The sequence below is a fragment of the Mesocricetus auratus genome, unplaced genomic scaffold, assembly GCF_017639785.1.
Source record: "Mesocricetus auratus isolate SY011 unplaced genomic scaffold, BCM_Maur_2.0 Super-Scaffold_100024, whole genome shotgun sequence".
NCBI classification, from domain to species: domain Eukaryota; kingdom Metazoa; phylum Chordata; class Mammalia; order Rodentia; family Cricetidae; genus Mesocricetus; species Mesocricetus auratus.
Genome location: NW_024429205.1, coordinates 16,573,430 through 16,579,429, shown reverse-complemented (window position 1 = coordinate 16,579,429; position 6,000 = coordinate 16,573,430).

Genomic DNA, 6,000 nt, shown 5'->3' with positions numbered 1-6,000 from the left:
TAAAATGGAGATTGGATATCTTTGATGGGCATGGAATTAGCAAAATATATAAATACAAGCTTCTTCTATCATAAAAACAGATTTTTCTTTGATTAAGCATTTTCTTGTATTCAGGGAACATGCTTTATGGATGGGACACAGACTGATGCCTCTTCTCAGTTTTAGGCCTTCACTGACTCTGACTACTGAAGTAACCAACACAAATAGAAAATTCTGCATGGAAAATTAACACCCCCGAATTCAAGCTAAGTGATGAGAGCCACAAGATATTGGCAGTTTGAGGAGTGAGTCTCTAGAGACATAGATATGGAGAAAGGCCTACAAAGTAGGCATGAATTTAGGTAGAATCTGGGCCAGATCCAGATTTTTTAGGAAGGCAAGAGAGGGTAAGTACTATTAGACTTGAGGGGTAGAGGAGCATCATCTCGTGGAATCTGACACTGGGGAGATATCTCAGTAATTTGGAAGGTTTCCTGCACTTGCAGAAAACCCGAATTCAGTACTCAATTAGTATGGCTTGCAACCACCTATAATTAATTCCAGCTCCAAGGATCCAGTGTCATATTCTGATTATTAAAGGTATCTGTATTACTGCACATACCTACACATAGACACACAGACATACACGGAACTTTAAAAATAAATAAAATACATTTGTGGAAACTGGAAGATAGTTGCAAAGGATCACATATTCTGTAGTAAATGAAATCAAACTATTTAACATGAACACATGGAAAAACGACTTAGACCGGTTCTAAGACTCAGAATAAGCAAGATTATGGGTAAAAGGACAAAGGTTTTTGCTATTTATTTTATGCTCAGCAAGATGAAACTTGAGGGGTTGATTTCATTTTGAATTTCAGATATGAACACAAGCGCATCATTTCTGAAATACCTATATTTAAATCAATGCCCAGCTCTGAGAAATCCATACATGCTAACTGGCTCATATACTCCATGTATTATTTTCTTATTTGTTGTTTGGAATTTATTGATCTTACTCAACTTTCTATCTACTTTCTGATAGACATAGAAGTCAATGTAACTATATTAGAATTGATCTTGTATTCAAAAACCTGACCCTGAGCCAATACTAATGGATTGGGGATATAGAACCAAGGCATGGCATGAGTGCTTGTCAGTTCTGCATTGGGAATGACATCGTTTGGAGTGATGAAGTACAAGGCAAGTGAAGGCTGCAATCTTATAGTCAATCTTCCCAGTTAATACACACGGCACTTAAAGTCTGCAATGTCAATAAGCATGGGTGAGTGCCCAGGCACTGGCTCATTATTTTGGGGAGTTGAAACTATCCCAATTAATAACACGAAACAGCTAAGCAAACCTAGCATGCTGTTTTATTTTTCTGCAGTTTTTCTCAGATTTGCTCCCTGATTGTGTTTAGAAGTTGTAGGTGACAGAAGACCTCCTAAGGAGGTACCACCAAGGAAGACAATGCTCGTAAGAGCATGGGTGAAAACATGAAAGAAAAATGAAAGCAAGTAGTGCAAAACAGGAAACCTAAATGTGCTATAAAAATATGAGAATATGCTAAATATAATTAATAGCCATATAAATGCAAATGAACCTGCAAGGTATTACTGTTTCAAACCCTAACAATGGATCAGATTGTGGTCTGAGTACCAAGTGCAGGCAAGAAATTAAGATCTGGGAATCACCATATCATATTAGATGGATGCATCTAATTCCCACTAAATTCCAATTTCCAGTATGTAAATTAGAATCTGGGGTCATGAGTCCTAAGTCTGAATAAATTAATACAATGACTTTCAAGAACAACAGGTCATTACCAAACACAACTTTTGATTTGAACCTACACATCCCATTTTTGAATATATATCTGAGTAGTCAGTATAAGTGTGTAAAATCTGTGTGTCAAAAATGTGTAGTGAAACTTTGTTTTGGAGAACAAAATATGAAAAAAATCTGAAAATTGTCTATAAATTGTAAAATTAATAGTAGTGCATCCATATACTACATTGAGCAGTATGTAGCAGTGAAGTTAAGGGTAAATGGCTACATTAATTAAAAAAAAAACATGAAATACCAAAACATAATACACACATACACACACAAACACAAACAGGAATAAATTCATCTATTTCTATTTAAATAAAATACAGCAAAATATGACACAACAAATACAGGAGTCTGATTCACAGGAAGATTAGCAAGCTTGTACAATCCTAAATATTACTCTTCTAGGGTGGGTGGCATCTTTCCTACCACTGCACACACATATGTATACAAATATATGAGTGCATGCTTAGCACTCATTTTTCTATGTTCTGTTAATATAAAATTGATTTATACCAGATATCATGGTACCTGGCTAGAATCCCAGGATTTGGGAGGTCCAGCCACAAGGATCAAGAGCTGAAGAACAGGATGGGATACATAGTATATATAAGGGCAAGCAGAGTGGGTTACTCTCTCAAAAAACTTAGTGTCTCTTACATGTATTACTCCACTTTGGCCAAAAGCCCAATATTTTTGTTTATTATGTTCTTCTTTATTTTATAAAGTATAACCCAGTTGAAGACAAGAACTTTTGTTTGTTTATGGTATAAGTTGGCAGTTTCCACTCAGAAGAATTTAGTGAAAAAGCTTTACCTCTTATTTCTTGTTCATTTCTTTACTTTGTCTCACATACAATTCTGGTCTTTCTTTTCTTGTGCTTTCTCAGATTCACTGCACTCAGACTTTTGTCCTTATTTCTACACCTAAACTTTCCCCTCTAAATAACGATGGCTTGCTTTAGAGATCTGGGTCACCATTTCTGTCTGTGTCTTCTTTGATGTATCAGTCGTAGTTGCTGTAATTTATCACAGCACCTTACCTGTAGCATTCACTTGGCCTCTGGGACTTCTCTAAGAAACCCTTCTAATTTTCTCGTCTGTATTTCCAGTCTCCTTGGTTGGTTCCTCCTAAGTTATTAAGCTTCCTAAATTTGTAATGCTCTGGGTTTCCCTTTTATTCCCTTCCTGTATGCATTCATCTCAGACATGTTCCTCCATCCCTGTTCTTTTGAATAGACATCTTCATGCAGAAGGCCATTATAGTTTTCTCTCTAGCTCAGGCCTTTCAGGAATTCTAGACTTATAACCAAGGGACTCCTTACTGGATTCATTTTGTTTTACAGGCATCTTCAGGTGTCGTTTCTATACTGAGATGTTCATCTTGTGTTGCTTCTTCATGGTCCTCAGGGGGATCTAGTGTGCAATTGATCAAGCCAATGACTTAGAGCTGTCACCCCATTTCTCCTCCTTACTTCGTCTGTATACAATGCATTTTCATTGCTCCTCATTTCCAAGTTTACTTGTGGTGCATTCAGTCCCTTCACCAATGTGGTTTCAGCTTCCACAGTCTGGTTCAATCTTTTCCAAACCTTCCTCTTCTTGCTTTGCTTCCACTGTCCCTGTCCTTGATCTGCTTCTCCTGTTGTAGCTAGAACACTCTGAAAATCAAATCAAATTATGTCTTTCTTTTTTACATTAGTTTTCCTAAATGCAAGGGAATTTATCCTGTGCATTTGAATGTCTGATAAATTCCTCAGTTTCACTTGCCACTCTCCCTCCTCCCATTGATGCAGCTTCAAAGGCTTTTGTCTCTCATCTATTGTAGCTAGTATTTTCCTACTGGGGCCTCTTTATTGGCTAACCCTTCCCCCTAAGCTAATCTCTTTCCACACATTTTTGGGGGGCCATCTCCACTTTTCAATCTGTTTCCTTCACACACTCTACAATGTTGTACAGGTTTTCCTTGCCTACCTTCTTTAAGAACATATTTCAGGAAATATCTTTCCAACTTGTTTTCTCAAGGAACTTACTTTTCCTTAATAAAACACTAAATGAATTTGTGATTTGCTATTTTACCACCTCTGCCTCCTTCTAAAGGCAAATGTTTTTTATTTGATGATATATACCCAAGAGCCAGGGTAATGTTTCTTCACAATTGACACTAGATTAACAGTTACTGGTAGAATGTATCTATATAGAAAATGAATAAATAGTTTAAAATTTGTTACAACTTATTTGTATATTTTTCTCAAATATTTTAAGAGTGAGATCTTCATTTTCTAATAGTCTACCTGTATTCTTACGTGTATTCTTAAAAAAATTAGTGAATTACCTTACACGTAAATAGCTACAACAAACTTGAGTCTATGTGACATTCACCATTGTCGATATGAAGTTTTTTTCTGTCTTTCTTTTTTGTTCATTCTTGAACTACTTTGCATTTTTATCCTACAATTAATGACAAAGACTTAATACAGAATGAACTGGTTCTGATTCATCATTTGACACTTTCTTATTTATTGTCTATGAGATGTGCACAGTAAACTGCAAAGTGAACTTGGCCTCCACAATGGGCCATGTACATTTTTCTAGACTATACAATATGCAACCTTTTTAACCCAAATTATTTTTATTACAAACTATTTGATAGAGGGTAAATTTAAACTATTTTTCCAATTAGTTATTTGATTGTTTCATCCTGAACTAATTAAAATGTTGCTGGAGTTATGGAAAGGCATCCCCATTGCTGACCCTTTGCAGTCTCTTGGAGACAAAACAGATGACTCAACAAAGCAAAGTTGTCACTAGGTAAAGCAGATTTTCAACAAACTCATTTGATTCAAAGTACATAAACACTGGATAGTTTAGGGAGTTACAATGAACTAAGCTCTCATGTTAGTAACTGGCAACCTCTGGAACGACACAGTATGTCTATGATGGCCTGAGACGACTTTTCCTTTCACTAACTCACTGCAGCAGATGTTGGGTTCCTGGGAGCTGTGGGATGGTAATGACTCTTTCACACTTCTTCAAATCTTATGGTTCTTCTTTATCATTGCATATTGAAGAACCTCTACTGTCCTTAATCTTCCTTCTCTCTTCCACACACTCTCTACTTCCACTTAGGCCATCTACTTTTGTTCCCCTAAGGAAAGGTCCTATCTATCTGAAATCTCCATCAGTGCTATCGCTAGCTCCCTTATATACACATATTTACACATGTTGTGTTGAAGGTCTTCCTCACTGCCTCATGATTACTGCATGTTCACCATCAGGACAGAATTCTTCATTTGGATAAATCTCCAAGCACATTTATATGGGAACCCTATTTGGCAGGGGGTCGAACACACTATTGCTTTGTAGTGTTAATTTTCTCCATACCAAGAAGAGAGTGTGACCTTGTGCTTAGACACTCTAAGTGGATATTTTAGGTTGCTTGTCTGCCAGGATGCCTTTTAATTTAACATGCTGTGGTCTCCCTAAGTTGTTGAATAGTTTTAGCTTCGCAAAGTTGTTTCTGCCCTTTGGTGTTTACACTTAATTTCAAAGGTCAGATAGGCTGTTGCCATTGTTTTCTTGAATTGTTTTTAATTTAAAGAATGAGAGTCCCTCCCTGTTCCTTGCTATACATGGCTTGTTTTCATTGACACCCATTCCATATTGGGCTCCTTTAAATAATAAATCTTTATGATGATAAAGATAGGAGGTAGGACTTCATGCCAAAGTATATAACAAAAACAATTCAGGAAGTCTAGGTTTGATGGGCATCTGGGTGGTATTAGATGGAAAAAGAAAACAAACAAACAAAAAAGAACACAAAGAGGAGGAATTCCAGAATAGAGTCAAAGAGTTTTCTACCAAGATCGGGGAATGTACACTGCTCATCTCCAAGTCCTGATGCACGTTCCAAAACCTGTGTTTCCCTCACATCTCAACACTCTGGGCTTAAAAACCATTTCCCCCATTGTGTCAAATTCCCTCACAGTAGCCCTATGAGAAGAAGCCAAAATTGTCCCAGTTTTTATATTACCTCTGTCAAATAAAGATTTCTATCTTAATAAATAAAAAGAAAGAAAGAGAGAAAGAAAGAAACTCCTTTCCCATCAGATTTCTTTTCTTTTCTTTTCCCCCCATGTTGCCCCTGGGAAACCTCTCCTTGTGAAGTCCTGGATGGCAGGAG